The 20,493-nt window shown below is 43.6% G+C and overlaps 1 protein-coding gene and 1 non-coding gene across 4 annotated transcripts in view; one reads left to right on the forward strand and one right to left on the reverse strand.

Annotated features, from left to right (window-relative positions):
* EPB41L1 (erythrocyte membrane protein band 4.1 like 1) overlaps positions 1-20,493 on the forward strand; it is a 171,984-nt gene that overhangs the window by 7,548 nt on the left and 143,943 nt on the right. For 2 of the 3 annotated variants that reach the window (XM_074406452.1, XM_074406454.1), the window contains exon 2: positions 2,892-3,028. The gene's annotated coding sequence lies outside the window, so the exon portion shown is untranslated. Of the gene's footprint in view, positions 1-2,889; positions 3,029-20,493 lie in introns of those variants that run through there. The other variant, XM_074406453.1, reaches the window with a different exon arrangement.
* Positions 4,949-5,071, reverse strand: LOC120368007 (U4atac minor spliceosomal RNA). The gene has a single exon (XR_005582238.1). It is a non-coding gene; the product is annotated as a U4atac minor spliceosomal RNA (small nuclear RNA).

Here is a 20,493-nt window from a genome sequence, read left to right on the forward strand (position 1 = left end):
AAGGCCTTCCATAGATTCACCCACAGTCCCCAGGCAGCTTCTCTGCCACTAAGATCTCTTCCCCTTCCGTTTCTCCCCCTTTTTTCCACCCACTCTGAGGGCTTCTTGTGATGAGATCTAAAAGCTGTTTTACTTACAATTGTCTTATCTTACCTATCTTTTGCCCTCAAAGGGAGGAGACTGTGCACAAACATCGAGGGCACTGCCAAGTCTGGTGGAGAGGGAAGGAGGTCAGAAAATAAATGAGAGGAAAATTAGGAGGAAGTATTGAAAGAAACCTCTGGGAGGGAGAAAAGGAAGGAAAAGGGGAGGAGAAGAGGTAAAAGTGAAGGAAAGAGGTTGAGTGCAGTGGTTATTCCTGTAATCTCAGCACTTTGGGAGGATCACTTGAGGCCAGGAGTTCAAGACCAGCCTGGGCAACATGGCAAAACCCCATCTCTACAAAAAATACAAAAATTAGTGGGACATGGTGGTGCACTCCTATAGTCCCAGCTACTTGGGAGGCTGAGGTGGGAGGATCAAATTAAAAAGAAGAAAGAAAAAGAAAGGGCAGAATGAAATAGTAGAAATGGGAGGGAAAAACAGGAAGAGAAATCGTGGGAGAAGACCAGAGCCTGGGCAAACAAACATGCAAGTGGAGACATAGTGTTTTCTAGGACAACAAACAGTTCAGTTTGGCTAGAGCTAAGAGTGTGGTAGGTAGACAAAATTAGAATCAGGTTGTAGAAGTTCTTGAATGCCAGGTTAATGACTTTGAACTTTCTATTTCTTTCTTTTTTTTTTTTTTTTTGAGTCGGAGTTTCACTCTTGTTACCCAGGCTGGAGTGCAATGGCGCCATCTCGGCTCACTGCAACCTCCGCCTCCTGGGTTCAGGCAATTCTCCTGCCTCAGCCTCCTGAGTAGCTGGGATTACAGGCACGCGGCACCATGCCCAGCTAATTTTTTGTGTTTTTAGTAGAGATGGAGTTTCACCATGTTGACCAGGATGGTCTGGATCTCTTGACCTTGTGATCCACCTGTCTCGGCCTCCCAAAGTGCTGGGATTACAGGCTTGGGCCACCGTGCCTGGCCTGAACTTTATATTTCTTATTTTCTTCTGCTCAAATCCCCTGTGATAAGTTATTTTATTTTTTTTGGAGTAGGTACCAGGCAAATTTCTGGGTGTAATCCAGAGGAGCATTTTTATTCATCCATCCATTCAACAAGGTACTATGTCTTGTCCAACTTGTATCCCTAGAATATAGCACAACATCTGCACATAAGACAGAAAGTAAGTGCTTGTTAAATTGAGCATTTAGTCTGAGTACAGTGGCTTATGCCGGTAATCCCAGCACTTCAGGAGGCCAAGGCGGGTGGATCACCAGAGGTCAGGAGTTCAAGACCAGCCTGGCCAATATGGCGAAACCCTGTCTCTACTAAAATTACAAAAATGAGCCAGGTCTGGTAACACACTTCTGTAATCCCAACTACTAGGGAGGCTGAGGCAGGAGAATCTCTAGAACCCAGGAGGCAGAGATTGCAGTGAGCTGAGATCATGCCATTGCACTCCAGTCTCAGCAACAGAGTGAGACTCCATCTCAAAAAAAAATTATTTTTTAGCATTTGGAGAAAGCAGTAGTTGAGACATTCTCACGGAGAATGTAAGAATAATCATATTAAGGCCAGGCACAGCGGCTCACGACTGTAATCCCAGCACTTTGGGAGGACAAGGTGGGCGGATCATTAGGTCAAGAGATTGAGACCACCCTGGCCAACATGGTGAAACCCCATCTCTACTAAAAATACAAAAATTAGCTGGTCGTGGTGGCTCACGCCTGTAGTTCCAGCTACTTGGGAGGCTGGGGCAGGGGAATTATTTGAACCTGGGAGGCGGAGAGTGCAGCGAGCCGAGATCACGCCACTGCACTCCAGCCTGGCAACAGAGAGACTCCCTCTCAAAAGAAAAAAAAAAAAAAAAAGAATAATCATATTAAAAAGTAAAAAGTGCTAGGCACCGAGAGAGAGGCCCAGATAAGGGAGATCAGTGGAGAGTGAGACAGCCTTCCCTGCTACCTTTAGTAGAAAAGTCCCAAAGAAGATTACGATGTGGCAATCTTAGCCACATGAATTAATCCTTGTGGCCTGAAAGATAACATTCCGTTGGAGGATATTGGGTTCTGTCTGCTGAGTGAAGGGCAAAGAGTTCTCCAAAGAAAAGGGAGGGATTATTACTGGAAGAAGGGAAATTAAAACTGTCATGTCCGCCACAATCCACTGTAGTGGAACAAGGTGAGGCATGTATAGGGAACAGTGAGAAGAATTAGGAGCTGTTCAAGACTGATAGCAGTTAAAAATAGAGCTACAGGCTAGGTGTGGTGGCTCATGCCTATAATTCCAGCATTTTGGGAAGCTGAGGTGGGAGAGTTGCTTGACCCCAGGAGTTTGAAACCAGCCTGGGCAACATAGTGAGAACCTGTCTCTATGAAAAATAGAATACTAGCCAGGCATGGTTGGGTGTGGTGGCTCACGCCTGTGATCCCAGCACTTTGGCAGGCCAAGGTGGGTGGATCACCTGAGGTCAGGATTTCGAGACCAGCCTGGCCAACATAGTAAGACCCCGCTTCCCCCGCCCATCTCTACTAAAAATTAAAAAATAGCCAGGCGTGGTGGCACATACCTGTAAAAAAAAAAAAAAAAGAAAAGAAAAGAAAGAGAGGTGTACTGTGGAAGCCTCAAATACCTAGCTGTGGAGTTTGTATGGAATGGACCAGAGGCCAGAAGACCAGGACTCATGGGAAATTGTTCTGGCATGTCCTCTGGCAAAACCTAAGCACAAGATCCTTCACCTACATCAATGTGTTTTCCACTGAAACTTAGTTTTTTTTTTTGATTGTTGTTCTTCCCATTCTAGGTCAGAGGACTCAAAAAGATGAAAGGTCACACCTCTGTCAAGAGACACTGTCCTTTTCTGGTCAAGTCTCTTTTCTTCTGTTAGGGCTGCAACCTCTTCACTTGGGAAATGAATGGTCCTGTGATTTACAAGCACAGGTAAGCACCTGCAAAGAGCTTTGAAGATTGATGGGCAGAGTTTCCAGCTCAATTTCTGGGGAGTGGCAGTATCAGCAGCACCCTCTCCCTGGCTCTGACATAATGATGGGAGAAGCAGCTCCAAGGCATCCTGCTTTTGAGCAGGAGGTGGCCCAGGCTGTAGCCTAGAGTCAACTCTCTCCTCATCCCAAATATCTCCACAAAGGAAGACTCTGTAGCATAGCCTAAGAGGGAGCATAAGACTTTGAATCAGGAATCCCTGGTCTTGGTCCTCAGTTGTGCTTCTTCCTAGCTCTGGTATTTTGAATAAGTTACGTAAATTACCTGTGCCTATTTCCTTGTATATAAAATGTGGGTTGTAATACTAATTTCCTGGACTCATGAGAGTAGAGTAAGCTAAAGCTAAAAAAAAAAGCACTTGGCACAGTGCCATACAAGCCACAGGCACTCAACAATGTGAATTTACATTCATTTTTTAAGGAATAGAGTCCCTAATGGACTAGTGTGATATATTAAATTAAAAAAAAAAAAAAGGCTGGGTGTGGTGGCTTACGCCTGTAATCCAAGCACTTTGGAGGCCAAGGCAGGTGGATCACCTGAGGTTGGGAGTTCAAGACCAGCCTGACCAACATGGTGAAACCCCGTCTTTAAAAAAAAAAAAAGAAATAAAGTACTGTACTGTTAGAGGTAGAGAGGTGTTAGATATTCCTAGTCCAATCCTCTCATCTACAGTGGTGAAAGGACTCCCAGGAAGGTTTTCTCTTAACTAATCTAATTCTCTTCTGTCACAATATCTGCTGATTCTATTCTCAACTAGAAGCAGAGAACTGAGCTCTTCCTTCTATGCTTAGCTACATAAATCCTATATGAGTTCTGTACCTGATCAGAAAAGGGTATTTTGGTTCCTCCATTTTTTCCCCCAAGAACATTTGCCTGTCATTTGCTCTTTGCTCTGCTAAAGGTGAAGACAATTAGTGTACTATACTCAAAGTGATCACGAATATGTGGGAAGATCATGAGCAACACAGTATAGGTGAATCCTAAATAAATCCAGCAGTCCTGGAATATCTGAAGGAATTTGCTCCCAATTATTCTTAGATAAGCTACGAAATGAATACAACTATTAGTTATTGTGTTTGTGTTTTTGTTTTTACTCTGCCTAATTTTTTAACTTTTTAAAAATTTCTATAATTATAGAGATGGGGTGCGGGGGGTGTCTCACTATGCTGCCCAGACAGGTCTCCAACTCCTGGGCTCAAATGATACTCTTGTCTTGACCTCCCAAAGTGCTGGTATTATAGGTGTGAACCACTATGCCCAGCTTCTGCTTAATTTTTATTACCCAGTTGGCAGGAGCTCCTGTTTCTTTAGCTTTAGTTTTTTTCTTGGATAAAATATACATAACATAAAATTTGCCATTTTTTTTTTTTTTTTTTTTTGAGACGGAGTTTCGCTCTTGTTACCCAGGCTGGAGTGTAATGGCGCGATCTCGGCTCACCGCAACCTCCGCCTCCTGGGCTCAGGCAATTCTCCTGCCTCAGCCTCCTGAGTAGCTGGGATTACAGGCACGCGCCACCACGCCCAGCTAGTTTTTTGTATTTTTTAGTAGAGACGGGGTTTCACCATGTTGACCAGGATGGTCTTGATCTCTCAACCTCGTGATCCACCCGCCTCGGCCTCCCAAAGTGCTGGGATTACAGGCTTGAGCCACCGCGCCCGGCCAAAATTTGCCATTTTAATATATATTTTTTGAGATGGAGTCTCACTTAGTCGCCAGGCTGGAGTGCAGTGGTGTGATCTTGGCTCACTGCAACCTCCACCTCCTGGGTATAAGGGATTCTCCTGCCTCAGCCTCCCGAATAGCTGGGACTACAGGCACACGCCACTATGCCCAGCTAATTTTTGTATTAAAAAAAAATTTTTTTTATAAGCACCAAGGTAAAGCAAAGCTCTAGTTGATGCAGGTGTGTTGTTTAGGTGTTGGTAGCACTGCCCTCACTATGCGCTCATTGGACAGTAGTGCAACCCCAAGAAAAGGATGATTAATTTTTTTTTTTTTTTTTTGAGACGGAGTCTTGCTCTGTCGCCAGAGCTGGAGTGCAGTGGCACGATCTTGGCTCACTGCAACTCTGTCTCCTGGATTCAAGCAATTCTCTTGCCTAAGCCTCCTGAGTAGCTGGGACTACAGGCGTGTGCCACCACACCCAGCTAATTTTTTTGTATTTTAGTAGAGACAGGGTTTCACCATGTTGGTCAGGACGGTCTTGATCTCCTGACCTTGTGATCCAACTGCCTTGGCCTCCCAAAGTGCTGGGATTACAGGCGTCAGCCACCGCGCTGGGTCTAATTTTTATATTTTTAATAGAGACGGGGTTTCACCATGTTGGCCAGGATGGTCTTGGTCTCTTGACCTCATGATCTGCCCACCTTGGCCTCCCAAAGTACTGGGATTACAGGTGTCAGCCACCAAGCCCGGCCCATTGTAACTATTCTTTTTTTTTTTTTGACAGATAAGCAGTTTCTTCCTTTCTTTCTTTTTCTCTTTTTTTTTTTTTTTTTTTTTTTTGAGACAAAGTCTTGCTCTGTCACCAGGCTGGAGTGCAGTGGCATGATTTTGGCTTACTGCAACCTCCACCTCCCAGGTTCAAGTGATTCTCCTGCTTCAGCCTCCCTAGTAGCTGGGGATTACAGGCACTTGCCACTAGGCCCAGCTAATTTTTGTATTTTTAGTAGAGACAGGGTTTCACCATGTTGGCCAGGATGGTCTTGATCTCTTGCCCTTACTGCAACAAAGTTTTATTTCTTGCCCCCAAATAATGCTTGAACCCAAAGGTACATAAAAATACCTTGTGATCTGCCCACCTTAGCCTCCCAAACTGCTGGGATTACAGGCGTGAGTCACTGTGCCAGGCCCATTTTAACTATTTTTAAGTATACAATTCAGTGACATTAAGTACATTCACAAAGTAGTGTAATCATCACCACTTCCTATTTCCAGAACTTTTTCTTTTCTTTTCTTTTTTTTTTTTTTTAAAGATGGGGTTTCACCATGTTAGTCAGGCTGGTCTTGAACTCCCTACCTCAGGTGATCCGCCCACCTTGGCCTCCAAAGGGCTTGGATTACAGGCGTGAGCCACCACGCCCGACCCAGAACTTTTTCATCATCCCAAACAGAAACTCTGTACTCATTAAACAACATTCTCATTTTCCCCTTCCCTTGGCCTCTGGTAACCTCTATTTTGCTTTCTGTCTCTATGAATTTACTTATTCTAGATACTTCATATGAGTATGAGCGGAATCATATTATATATCTGTATTTGTTGTTATTGAGAGTCTTGCTCTGTTTCCCAAGATGGAGTACAATGGCAGGATCATAGCTCACTGCAGCCTCAACCTCCCAGGCTCAAGTGATCCTCCCACCTCAGCCTCCTGAGCAGCTAGGACTACAGGCACACACCACCACACCTGGCTAATTAAAAAAATTTTTTTGTAGAGACGCTGAAACAGGAAAGGTTCCCTTGTCCCTCTCACAGGGCGTGCAATGCGGGTATGGCTCGCTTCTTCAGTGCCCTGCTGCACAAACCTCTAGGGGAGCATACAGATGGGCAGGCTGTGGGGCTCTGACCCTACCACGGTGTCTAGGTGTGAATGTTTACAGCTGAAGCCCCAGTGGGCGTGTGTTGCAGGGAGCTCTTTTAGGTTGCCGTCTGTAGGTGGCTTGTGTTAACCAGCTCAATTAAACCCCCTTCCTTATCACAAGAACAGCGGGATTTTCTGTATCCTGGGGTTTCTTGCCTTGGTGTACCTGGAAGAATCGGATCATGTGGGCTTGGAGGATGATTGCAAGGTTTTATTTAGTAGAAGTCATTCTCAGCAGATAAGCCAGAAGGAAAATGGTTTTCCCCTGGAAATGTTCTCACCATGTTCACCAACACGACGAAACCCTGTCTCTACTAAAAATATTAAAAAACTTAGCTGGGCATAGTGGCAGGTGCCTGTAATCTCAGCCACTCTGGAGTCTGAGGAAGGAGAATTGCTTAAATCCAGGAGGTGGAGGTTGCAGTGAGCAGAGATGGTGCCATTGCACTCCAGCCTGGGTGACAGAGTGAAACTCCATCTCAACAACAACAAAAAGAAATATCTTTTTATTAATATCTTTGAGCTTGACTTAACTTTCATAAAACAAGAACTAGAACATTTCTCCAGTGTAGGTCTTTGATCCCAGAATTTCCTTTAGGGACAGACCCGTGACTACCTGGTCCTACCATGTCCCAGAGGAAATAACTTAGTGTCAACTCAAATCTTTCATTTCACATATTAGGAAACACAGGTCAGAAAAAGAAAAAAAAAAAATTGTTCCCAAATCACTCAGTGAATAAGAATCTCCCCTGAGTTACCAGTCCCCTCCCTCCAATGTCAATTTCTGACAGTTTCTCAATGGCAGTTTGGATCTCATGTGAGGAAGATAATTTGGGGGCCCCGGAAAACTTGCCTCACACTGGAGCTGCTTTGGGCTGATACTCTGAACTGACTCATTCCACTCTAAGATTTGCACTGGCCAGCTGGATGCAGTGGCTCACACCTGTAATCCCAGCACTTTGGGAGGCTGAGGCTGGCAGGTCACGAAGTCAGGAGTTCAAGACTAGCCTGGCCAACATGGCGAAACCCCATCTTTACTAAAAGTACAAAACTTAGCCAGGTGTAGTGGCAGGCTCCTGTAATGCCAGCTACTTCGGAGGTTAAGGCAGGAGAATCGCTTGAACCTGGGAGGTGGAGGTTGTAGTGAGCCAAGATGAAAAGATGAAGCCACTGTACTCCAGCCTGTGTGATGAGAGTGTGAGACTTCCTCTCAAAAAAAAAAAAAAAAAAAAAAAAAAAAAAAAAAAAAAAAATTTGCACTGGCTTCTAAGATGGACCTATCCCTTCCTTCTCCATGCCCGCTGCCATGACCCTCTAAGATACTTCTCTCTATGGGGTCATCTACAGCATCCTCCTGCTGGCCTTCTGTTTCAACCAAAACCAGATACCACTACAGCACTCTTTCTTTATTAAACACTAAATTATTACAAAAATAGATATGTAAAAAAGCATAGTGCATACAACATTGCACTCATTAGGATGGCTGTAATAAAAGAGAGACAATGAGGGAGGATGAGGCGGGAGAATTGCTTGCAGGAGGTGGAGGCTGCAGTGAGCCAAGATCATGCCACTGCTCTTCAACCTGGGCAACAGAGAAAGACTCTTGTCTTAAGAGAGAGAGAGAGAGAGAGAGAGAGAGAGAGAGAATGTTCCCCTGTAATCCCAGCAATCTGGCAATCTGGGAGACCACAGTGGGCAGATGACTTGAGGTCAGTAGTTCCAGACCAGCCTGGCTAGCTTGGCAAAACCCTGTCTCTACTAAAAATACAAAAATTAGCAAAGTGTGGTGGCACATTCCTGTAATCCCAACTACTTGGGAGGCTGAGTCAGGAGAATTGCCTGAACCTGGAAGGCAGAGGTTGCAGTGAGCAGAGATTGAGCCACTGCCCTCCAGCATGGGTGACAGAGTGAGACTCTGTCTCAAAAAAAAAAAAAAAAAAAAAAGGTAGGGGGGTGGGTGGGTGTGGTGGCTCACACCTGTAATCCCAGCACTTTGAGAGGCCGAGCTGGGCGGATCACCTGAGGCCAAGAGTTTGAGACCAGCCTGGCCAACATGGCGAAACCCCATCTATAATAAAAATACAAAAAAAATTAGCTGGGAGTGGTGATGCTTGCCTGTAATCCCAGCTACTTGGGAGGCTGAGGCAGGAAAATCACTTGCACTCAGGAGGCAGAGGTTGCAGTGAGCCGAGATCGCCTCACTGCCCTCCAGCCTGGCAACAGAATGAGATTTCGTCTTAAAAAAAAAAGTTTACACCAAAACTTGTACACAAATGTTTATATTGTTATTATTTCTTTTTTAATTTTTAAATTTTCTCATCAGTTACAAGGAATATTGTTATTATTTCTGATAGCCAGCAGGTAGAAACAACCCAAATGTCCATCAACTGATGAATAGATAAACAAAATGTGGTATATCCATACGATGGACTATTATTCAGCCAGATAAAGGAATAACATACTGATTCATGCTACAACATGGATGAACCTTGAAAACCTTATGCTAAATGAAGGAAATCAATTACAAAATAACATACATTGTATGATTCACTTATATGAATCAATCAAGACAGAAAGTAGGTTAGTGGTTGCCAAGGGATAGTAGGAAGGGGGAATGGGGAATGACAGTTAATAGTGTGACTGCCCAGTGGGTTCACCTTGCCTGCTGCCAGGACAGAGCTGATTTATCAACAAAGGGAAATTGCAATAGAGAAAGACTAATTCACGCAGAGCTGATTGTGCAGGAGATCAGAGTTTTATTATTACTTAAATCAGTCTCCCCGAGCATTCAGGGAGCAGAGTTTTAAGGATGACTTGGGTGGGGGGAAGCCAGTGAGCCAGGAGTGCTGATTGGTCAGAGATGAAATCACAGGGAGTCAGAGCTGTCTTCTTGTGCTGAGTCAGTTCCTAGGTGGGGGGTCATAAGATCAGATGAGCCAGTTTATCAATCTGGGTGGTGCCAGCTGATCCATCAAGTGCAGGATCTGCAAAATATCTCAAGCACTGATCTTAGGAGCAGTTTAGGGAGGGTCAGAATCTTCTAGCCTCCAGGTGCATCACTCCTAAACCATAATCTCTTTTTTTTTTTTTTTTTCATTTCAGTACTGCCTAGGTCAAGAAATACAACATTGCTACCACCCAAATGCCAAAAGTGGGGGCTTCTAATTGTGAGCCCCAAATATCTGAGATAGGTCTCAGTCAATACAGGAAGTTAATTTGCCAAAATTAAGGATGCACACCCCTGACACGGCCTCAGGAGGTCTGACAGCGCGTGCCTAAGGTAGTCAGGGTATAGGTTGGTTTAATATGTATATATATATATATATATTTTTTTTTTAAGAAGAGCAACTGTCACAATTCCCATGTTGTTACAGGTACTTAGGCGTGATTGGAGGCAGGAGAGGGCTCTCCCCCACCAGAAATGTTTTGTTTTTTTTTTTTTTTAATTTATTTATTTATTTTATAAGAAAAAGAATAAAGAAGAGGAAGAAAGAGAAAGAGGAAGAGGGAGAGAGGATGGGGGTATTGCTTTATTGCCCAGGCTAGAATGCAATCTAAATATGGGTATGCCTATAATTGTCCTTAATAATGGAGATATAAAAGAAAATGAGGGAAGAGAATAACAAACAAGGAGCCAACCAAGATTTCGTTTAAACTTCTAAGTTGATATGATGTGGTACTGATAAGAGTGTATATTTTGTATATTTAAAGTGGAGAGTTCTATAAATGTTAATTACATTTACTTGTTCCAGATCTGAGTTCAAGTCCTGGATATTGTTGTTAATTTTCTGTTTCACTGATTTGTCTAATATTAATGTTGAAGTCTCCCACTATTATTATGTGGGAGTCTAAGTCTCTTTATAAGTCTTGCATGTCTGCGTATTCCTGTATTGGGTGCGTATATATTTAGGATCTTTAGCTCTTCTTGTTGTTGCATTGATCCTTTTATCATTATATAATGTCCTTCTTTGCTGCTTTTGATCTTTGTTGCTTAATTGTAACTTCTGCTTTTTATTTATTTATTTTAGCTCTCTGGTTGGTTGGTAAATCCTTCTCCATCCCTTGTTTTGAGTCTTTGTGTATCCTTGAATGTGAGATGGGTCTGGATGCAGCATACTGATGGGTTTTAGTTTTTTATTCAAATTGCCTGTCTTTGGATTGGAGGATTTAGTCAATTTAAATTTAGAATTAATAATAATATATGTGAGTTTAATACTGCCATTTAATATTAGCTGGCTATTTTGTCCATTAGTTGATGTAAATTCTTCATTATATTGATGCTCTTTTTGATAATTTTTTTAGAAAGGCTGATACTGTTTGTTCCTTTCTATGTGTAGTGGTTCTTTCAGAAGCTCTTGTAAAGCAGGCCTGGTGGTGATGAAATCTCTGAGTGCTTGCTTATTCACAAAAAACTTTATTTTTCCTTCATTTGTGAAGCTTAGTTTGGCTGGATGTGAAATTCTGGGTTGAAAGTTCTTTTCTTAAAGGATGTTGAATATTGGCCCCCACTCTCTTCTGGCTTGTAGGGTTTCTGCTGAGAGATCTGCTGTAAGTCTGATAGGCTTCCCTTTGTGGGTAACCTGACCTTTCTCTCTGGCTGCCCTTAGTATTTTCTCCTTCATTTCAACCCTGGTGAATCTGACGATTATGTGCCTTGGAGTTGCTCTTCTTGAGGAATATCTCTGTGGTGTTCTCTGTATTACCTGGAGTTGAATATTATCCTGCCTTACTAGGCTGGGAAAATTTTCCTGAATAATGTCCTGAAGCGTATTTTCCAGCTTGGATTCATTCTCTTCGTCACATTCAGGTACACCTATCAAGCGTAGATTAGGTCTTTCCACGTAGTCCCATATTTCTTGGAGACTTTGCTCGTTCCTTTTTATCCTTTTTTCTCTAATCTTGTCTTCTTGTTTTATTTCACTGAGTTGGTCTTCGACCTCTGATATCCTTTCTTCTGCTTGATCAATTCGGCTGTTAAAACTTGTGCATACTTCACGAAGTTCTCCTATTGTGTTTTTCAACTCCATCAATTCACTTATATTCCTCTCTAAATTGTGTATTCTTGTTAACATTTCGTCAAATCTTTTTTCAAAGTTCTTAGTTACTTTAGATTGGGTTAAAACAAGTTCTTTTAATTCACAGAAGTTTCTCATTATCCACATTTTGAAGCCTGCTTCTGTAATTGGAACACACTCGTTCTCCATCAAGCCTTGTTCCGTTGCTGATGAGGAACTGTGATCCCCCGCTGAGGGAGAGGCGTTCTGATCTTGGGTATTGTCAGCCTTTTTTGGCTGTTTTCTTCCCTTCGTTATAAATTTATCCATCTGTGGTCTTTGTATTTACTGTCTTTGTAATTGGTTTTCTGAGTGGACGTCCAACTTATTGATTCTCAGCGCCGAAATCTGAGCAACCCACTGCACCGACTAAATCAGCGGCGTTAAGATTGATGGTGCTTTTCTGACTCTGCACCAAGAACCGTTGCTCCGAGGCGCCGGCAAAACCACCTCGCCGGTCACAAGAGTCACGCTGGCGACCCGTGGGGCTCCTCCGCTGCGAATCTCCTGGTGCGTGAGCAACAAGAATTCATGTGAAGGTGTGGTGTCCTCTCGTTCTTTGCGCTTTCACTGGGAGTTACAATCCCGAGCTGCTAGTGATCAGCCATCTTGGATCTCTCTCCCTAAACCATAATCTCTAATCTTATAGCTAATGAAAGCAATCTAGTCTCCCGACAAGGAGGAGGTCTGCTTTTGGAAAGGGCTATTATTGTCTTTGTTTTAAACTATAAATTATGTCTAGGCGAGGTGGATTACGCCTGTAATCCCAGCATTTTGGGAGGCTGAGACAGGTGGATCACTTGAGGTTAGGAGTTTGAGACCAGCCTGGCCAACATGGTGAAATTCCCTCTCTACCAAAAATACAAAAATTAACCAGGTGTGGTGGTGGGCACCTATAATCTCAGCTACTTGGGAGGCTGAGGCAGGAGAATTGCTTGAACCCAGGAGGTGGAGGTTGCAGTGAGCCGAGGTCATGCCACTACACTCCAGCCTGGGTGACAGAGTGAGACTCCGTATCAAAACAGAAACAAAAACTAGAAACTAAATTTCTCCCAAAGTTAGTTCAATCTATGTCTAGGAATGAACAAGGACAGCTTGGAGGTTAGAGCAAGATGGAGTCGATTGAATTAGATCTCTTTCACTGTCTCAGTCATAATTTTGCAAAGGCGGTTTCAATAGACATGAGATTTCTTTTTCGGGGTGATGAAATGTTCTGGAATTAGAGAGTGGTGACAGTTTCACAACTTTGTGGATATACTAAAAACCAACGAAATTGCACACTTTAAAATGATTAATTTTATATGTTAATTGTATCTCAAGAAAAAGTATAGTATTTAATAGTAGGCACCCATGTACATACTACCTAATTCAAGAATAAAACTGTTACAAGCTGGGCGCAGTGGCTCACGCCTGTAATCCTAGCACTTTGGGAGGCCGAGGTGGGTGGATCACCTGAGGTCAGGAGTTCAAGACCAGCCTGGCCATCATGGTGAAACCCCATCTTTAATAAAGAAAAAAAAAACTGTTACAAATACAATTCCAATTTCCAATTATAATTCCATTCCACTATAAATTCCATTTTCCCATCTCATTCCCCTCCCTCTCTACCCAGAAGTGGCCACTACCCTGAAGTCAGTGTTTATCATGGCAATTGTCTTCATTTATTTGGGCTGCTATCACAAAACACTTTAGACTGAATATTTTATAAGCAGCAGCAACTTATTTCTCACAGTTCTGGAGGTTGGGAAAGCCAAGATTAATGGGGTGGTGGTGTCTGGTGAGGGGCTTACTTTCTCATAGACTGCACCTTTCAGTGTCCTCTCATGGTGGGAGGAGCCAGCTAGCTCTCTTAGATCTCTTAGTGCACTACTATTCATGAGGGTACCTACTCATCTCCTAAAGGCCTCATCATCTAACACTCCCACATTTAGGATTACATTTCAATGTATGACTCTTGGGGACACACAAACATTCAGAGCATAGCAGTAATACATGTCTTTTAACATTTTAACAAAGATTTTAACTTTTAACAAAGGTATGAATATCCCTAAACAATATATAGTATTTCTTTGTGTGTGTGTGTGTTTCTGAGCTGGAGTTTCACTCTTGTTGCCCAAGCTGGAGTGCAATGGTGTGATCTCAGCTCACTGTAACCTCTGTCTTCCGGGTTTAAGTGATTCTCCTGCCTCAGCCTCTTGAGTAGCTGGGATTGCACATGGCTAATTTTTTGTATTTTTGGTAGAAACGGGGTTTCACCATGTTAGCCAGCCTGGTCTCAAACTCCTGACCTCAGGTGATCCGCCTGCCTCAGCCTCCCCAAATACTGGGATTACAGGCCCACCATGCTTGGCCTCTTGGTATGTTTTTAAACTTAATATAAATCATATAAGTTGCATCCTCTGCAGTATTCTTTTTTCTTACCAACATTATGTTTTTGCGAATTATCCATATTCTTTTTTTTTTTTTTTTTGAGATGGAATCTTGCCACGTTACCCAGGCTGGAGTGCAGTGATGTGATCTTGGCTCACTGCAACCTCTGCCTCCCGGGATCAAGTGATTCTTCTGCCTCAGCCTCCCGAGCAACTGGGATTACAGGCATGTGTGCCACAACACTCAGCTAATTTTTGTATTTTTAGTAGAGATGGGGTTTCACCATCTTTGCCAGGCTGGTCTCGAATTCCTGACCTCAAGTGATCCACCTGCCTCAGCCTCCCAAAGTGTTGGGATTACAGGCATAAGCCACCGTGCCTGATGAATTATCCATATTCCTACCTTTCACTGTTGGGTAGTATTTCATTATATACTATGCTATATTTTATATATAACCTATTGGTGGGCCGGGCGCGGTGGCTCAAGCCTGTAATCCCAGCACTTTGGGAGGCCGAGGCGGGTGGATCACAAGGTCAAGAGATCGAGACCATCCTGGTCCACATGGTGAAACCCCGTCTCTACTAAAAATACAAAACATTAGCTGGGCATGGTGGTGCGTGCCTGTAATCCCAGCTACTCAGGAGGCTGAGGCAGGAGAATTGCCTGAACCCAGGAGGCGGAGGTTGCGGTGAGCTGAGATCGTGCCATTGCACTCCAGCCTGGGTAACAAGAGTGAAACTCCATCTCAAAAAAAAAAAAAAAAAAAAAAAAAAAAAAAAAAACCTATTAGTGAACATTTAGGTTGTTTCTAATTTTTCGATATTTCAAGCAATGCTTAAGAGAACATCTTCAACAGGTTTCCTTTTGCATATGTTCATCTCCCTGGGTTTTATATTCAGGAGCAGGATTGCTGAGTCAAAGGTCTGCACATCTACTTTGTTAGCTATTGCCACAAGCCCATTACTAGTCAGGGGAAGCCTTTCATGCTTATTGGTCGTTTGTATTTCTTCTGTGGCTTTATGTTTACATCCTTTGTCCATTTACCTAATATAAGTTTGTTAGGAATTCTTTATATATTTTTGAATTCTCATCCTTTGCCAGCCAAAACGTTGCAGAGATTTTCTCCCAGTTAGTTTATCTTTTTTCCCTTTATGACCTAGTCTTTTGATGCACAGAATTTCTATATTTAATGTGGTTGAGCATATCAAGTTTTTTTAATTTTTTATTTATGTGATGATTAATTTTATGTGTCAACTTGACTGGGTCATGGCATGCCCAGATACTTGGTTAAACATTATTCTGGGCGTGTCTGTGAGGGTGTTTGTAGATGAGATTAACTTTTCAGTCCATAGACTGAGTAAAGCAGATTGCTCTTCCCAAGTGGGTGGACCTCATTCAATCTTTTGAAGGCTTGAATAGAACAAAAAGGTGGAGTAAGAAAATTCTGTCTCCCTGTCTGACTGTGCTCATGCTGGTACTTTGGTCTCCTGCCTTTGGACTTTTTTTTTGAGACAGGCTCTCTCAATCACCCACGCTGGCATGCAGTGGCAGCATCTTAGCTCACTGCCACCTCCGACTCCTGGGTTCAAGTGATTCTCCTGCCTCAGCCTCCCAAGTAGCTGGGATTACAGACTCCCACTACCACGCCCAACTAATTTTTTTGCATTTGTAGTAGAAACAGGATTTCACTATGTTGGCCAGATTGGTCTGGAACTCCTGACCTCAGGTGATCTGCCTGCCTTGGCTTCCCAATGTGCTGGGATTACAGATGTGAACCACTGTGCCTGACCTGCCTTTGGACTTTTATTTGGACCATTGGCTCTCTTTGTTCTCAGGCCTTTGGACTCAGACTAGAACTAAACCATTGGCTCTTCTGTATCTCCAGCTTGCTGACTGCAAATCTTGGGGTTTAGCATCCATAACCACATGAACTGATTTTTTATAACCTTTCCCTTCCCCAGGAGAAGGACAAATATAAGTCCTTCCCTTATGTAGTCTGCGCAAGTCTCTACTCATTACTCCTAGGAGGATTGGAGGGTGCAGAGGAGGAAGCTCTGAGAATCAGAAAGACACAAAACTGCAGCATGGAAGACTTTTTACTAATTTGTCCAAGTGATTGAATTTACCTTCTCTGAGCTTCAGTTTCCCCAACTATAAAGTGATGACAACACTGATTTTGCCCTCCTCCCTAAGTTGCTGCAAAAAGACATAGTAAAAATCTTTAGGGTGCTGGGTGTGGTAATTCACTCCTGTAATCCCAGAACTTTGGGAGCCTGAGGCCAGTGGATCACCTGAGGTCAAGAGTTCGAGACCAGCCTGGCCAACATGTTGAAACCCTGTCTCTACTAAAAATACAAAATTTAGCCAGGCATGGTGGTGGGCACCTGTAATCCCAGCTACTCAGGAGGCTGAGGCATGAGAATCACTTGAACCTGGGAGGTGGAGGTTGCAGTGAGCCAAGGTAGTGCTACTGCACTCCAGCTAGGGCGATGGAGCAAGACTCCATCTCTCCCTTTGTTTTTTTTTGTTTTTGTTTTTTTTAAATAGAGACAGGATTTTGGCCAGGCTGGTCTCGAACTCCTAACCTTGTAAGCTGCCTGCCTCGGGCTCCCAAAGTGCTGGGATTACAGGTATGAGACACCAAGCCTGGCAAAAAAAAAAAAAAAAAAAAAAAGGAATGCAGCCTTAAAATCACACAGACTTGCACTAGAATCCTTCTCATAAGCTACGTGATTGAGAAAGTTACAGAACTCCATGAGCCATTACAGCTACTTCCCTGGGTAAGAAAACTATGTAAGTAAGTTGCTTAACATATACTAAGTACTCAATAAAGTTGGCTATTCCTATATGAGATGATGATGCTTATTATTATTTAAGGAATGTCTCAGACGAGGCCCCATCTGTAAACATTGAAAGGAGGTAGTACAGAGGCTAACTTTTCTTAGAATGTCTGCTTCTTTTAGCCAAGTATAGGGTGTAGCTCGAAGGAATGAGGAAGCAGTTCATGAGGTGACAGGGCACAGAACACTGTCTTCACAGATCTTGGAGGGAGAGAGGGAGTGGTCAGCTGACCCTCCTGAAAGATCAGAGATCCTTGTCGCTCATCTACTCACTGATGCAGTCCTCTTGACTCTGTCCTATCCCCTCCTACCAGTCACCAAGTTCTGGTGAAGCTGCCTCTGAAATAATAATAACAATAGTAATGGTTGTGATGATATTGTTACCTTGAAGTGTATGAAGGCTTTCTAATACATTATCCCAATTATCCTTCATTATCTCTCTCCTGTTCTTAAGAAGGATATTGCAGATCATTCTGCATTTTACAGATAGGAACTCTGAAATTGGAATAAAGGAAGGGATTTATTCAAGGGCTTGGATTTACACGAGACTACACAATAAGTTAATGGCAAAGACAGGACTAGAACCTGCAGCTTCTGACTCCCAGACTAGTGCCAGTGCCCCTTACAAGTCACACTTGCATTGGCTTTCCATTCCCATGGCCTCCCAGTCTATTCTCTTATCTCCTGGACCACTACAGTGGTTCCTACTGGTCCTGCCTGCCTCTGATCCCTCCCCATCCATTTGTTCTACACAGGTAGTCACGTAATTGTCTGGAAGTGCAGCTTTGACCTTGTCTTTCCCTTCCCAATATAACTTGCCCATTTTTTCAACTCGAGGGGTCACCTGGATTCTAGTTCAGTTTCCCAGTGAAGTCCTAATCTTTCCTTGAATACATATATTGACAAGGAATTCATCACTCCCAAGGTGGTCCGTTCCATTCTTGGGTAACTCGGACTATAAGGGAGTTCTTCAGGTTAAGCTGAAATTGTCTTCCTGGATATTTGTTCACTGGAACTGATGGATTTTTTTTTTAGGGCATTTCCATCATCATGGAAAGTTCTATGGGACTGCTGTGGTTTGAACATAAGAGCAGGAGTTTATACTTACTCTGAGGCACTGTATCTTGAGAGTTCCAGCTCAGCTTCCAAGGCTGCTGAGAGCTTTAAGAAACTGATTCTGAGGCTGGGTGTGGTGGTTCATACCTGTAATCCCAGCACTTAGGGAGGCTGAGGCAGGCAGATCATGTGAGGTCAGGAGTTCAAGAACAGCCTGGCCAACATGGTGAAATCTCATCTCTACTAAAAATATAAAAAATTATCACAAAGAGTTTGTTTGGAGTTTTAAATTAAAAAAAAAATTAGTTGGGTGTTGTGGTGGGCACCTGTAATCTCAGCTACTCAGGAGGCTGAGGCAGAAGAATTGCTTCAACCCAGGAGATGGAGGTTGCAGTGAGCTGAGATCGTGCCATTGTACTCCAGCCTGGGCAGCAAGAGTGAAACTCTGTCTCGAAAAAAAAAAAAAAAAAAAAAAAAAGAAAAGAAAAAAGAAAAAGAGCCGGGCGTGGTGGCTCATGCCTGTAATCCTAGCACTTTGGGAGGCTGAGGTGGGTGGATCACCTGAGGTCAGAAGTTCAAGACTGGCCTGGCCATGGTGATGAAACCCCATCTTTAAAAAAAAAAAAAAAAAAGAAGAGGCCGGGCGCGGTGGCTCAAGCCTGTAATCCCAGCACTTTGGGAGGCCGAGGCGGGTGGATCACGAGGTCGAGAGATCGAGACCATCCTGGTCAACATGGTGAAACCCCGTCTCTACTAAAAATACTAAAAATTAGCTGGGCATGGTGGCGCGTGCCTGTAATCCCAGCTACTCAGGAGGCTGAAGCAGGAGAATTGCCTGAACCCAGGAGGCGGAGGTTGTGGTGAGCCGAGATCGCGCCATTGCACTCCAGCCTGGGTAACAAGAGCGAAACTCCGTCTCAAAAAAAAAAAAAAAAAAAAAAAGAAGAAAGCAAAAACCTAATTCTGGTTGGTTTCCGGAGTGTTCACTTTCCCTCCCAACCTAATAACAACAGTAGATTTCATCAACGCTTTGTACCTTCCTCAGCTTCATTTAAAACCAACTGATAAAAATGCCCAGCAGAGCAGAGAGGCCTGCAACTGAGCCCTCTATGTGGCACCCTGCTCTCCAGCACCAGGTAGCAGTTGTGCCGTCATTTAACAAATTAGGTCTATATTCTAGGTGCTCTGCTGGGTACCAGGTAACTACACAGAAGACAGAAGATATCAATAAAAAAAAAAATGTTGCTGGGCACAGTGGCATGTGCCTGTAGTCCCAGCTACTCAGGAGGCTGAGGCTGGAGGATCACTTGAGTCCGGGAGTTCTGGGCTGTAGTGCGCTATGCCAATCGGGTGTTCGAACTAAGTTTGGCATCAATATGGTGACCTCCCAGGACCAGGGGACCACTCAGGTTGCCGAAGAAGGGGTGAACTGGCCCAGGTCAGAAACAGAGCAGGTCTAAACTCATGTGCTGATCAGTAGTGGGATTGCGCCTGTGAATAGCCACTGCACTCCAGCCTGAGCAAAATATTGAGACCCCGTCTCTTAAAAAAATAAAAAAGTCCTGCTGAGTTGGGTGCTCTAGTAGTTCAAATGTCTTTGCCTCCCTTTCAAGGCTGCTGCTTCAGTCTGTTTCGTGCTTGTTAAAAATGAAAGCTTGGGGCTGGGCTAGGTGGCTCACACATCTAATCCCAGCACTTTGGGAGGCCAGGGTGGGTGAATCACTTGAGTCCAGGAGTTCAAGACCAGCCTGGCCAACATGGCGAAACCCTGTCTCTACTAAAAATACAAAAATTAGCTGGACATGGTGGCGCATGCCTGTAATTTCAGCTACTCAGGAGGCTGAGGCAGGAGAATCACTTGAACCTAGGAGGTGGAAGTTGCAGTAAGCCGAGATCGTGCCACTGCACTACAGCCTTGACAACAGAGTGAGGGTCTGTCTCAAAAAGAAAAAAAAAAAAAAAAAAAAAATGGAAGCTTGGGAGTCAGTTTTCCAAGTTTGGATCCTAGCTCTGCCACTTTGGAAGCTATGTAATGTCTTTGTGTTTTGTTACCATGTGCATAATGTGGGAATAAGAATAACTTCTAGTGTTATTGTGAGAATTAAATGAGTTAATGCAAATAAAACTCTTTGAACAAGAACTGGAATAACACAGTAAGTGTTCCAACAAACAAGTTAGTTATTACCGGTTCTTTTTTTTTTTTTTTTTTTTTTTTTTTTTTTTTTTTGAGATGGAGTTTCATTCTTGTTGCCCAGGCTGGAGGGCAATGGTGCGATCTCGGCCCACCGCAACCTCTGCCTCCTGGGTTCAAGCAATTCTCCTGTCTAAACCTCCTTAGTAGCTGGGATTACAGGCATGTGCCACCACGCTCGGCTACTTTTTGTAGTTTTAGTAGAGACAGGGTTTCTCCATGTTGGTCAGTCTGGTTTCGAACTCCTGACCTCAGGTGATCAGCCTGCCTCAGCCTCCCAAAGTGCTGGGATTACAGGCATGAGCCACCGGGCTC

This window comes from Saimiri boliviensis, chromosome 9 (genome assembly GCF_048565385.1).
Source record: "Saimiri boliviensis isolate mSaiBol1 chromosome 9, mSaiBol1.pri, whole genome shotgun sequence".
In the NCBI taxonomy this organism is placed as follows: Eukaryota; Metazoa; Chordata; class Mammalia; order Primates; family Cebidae; genus Saimiri; species Saimiri boliviensis.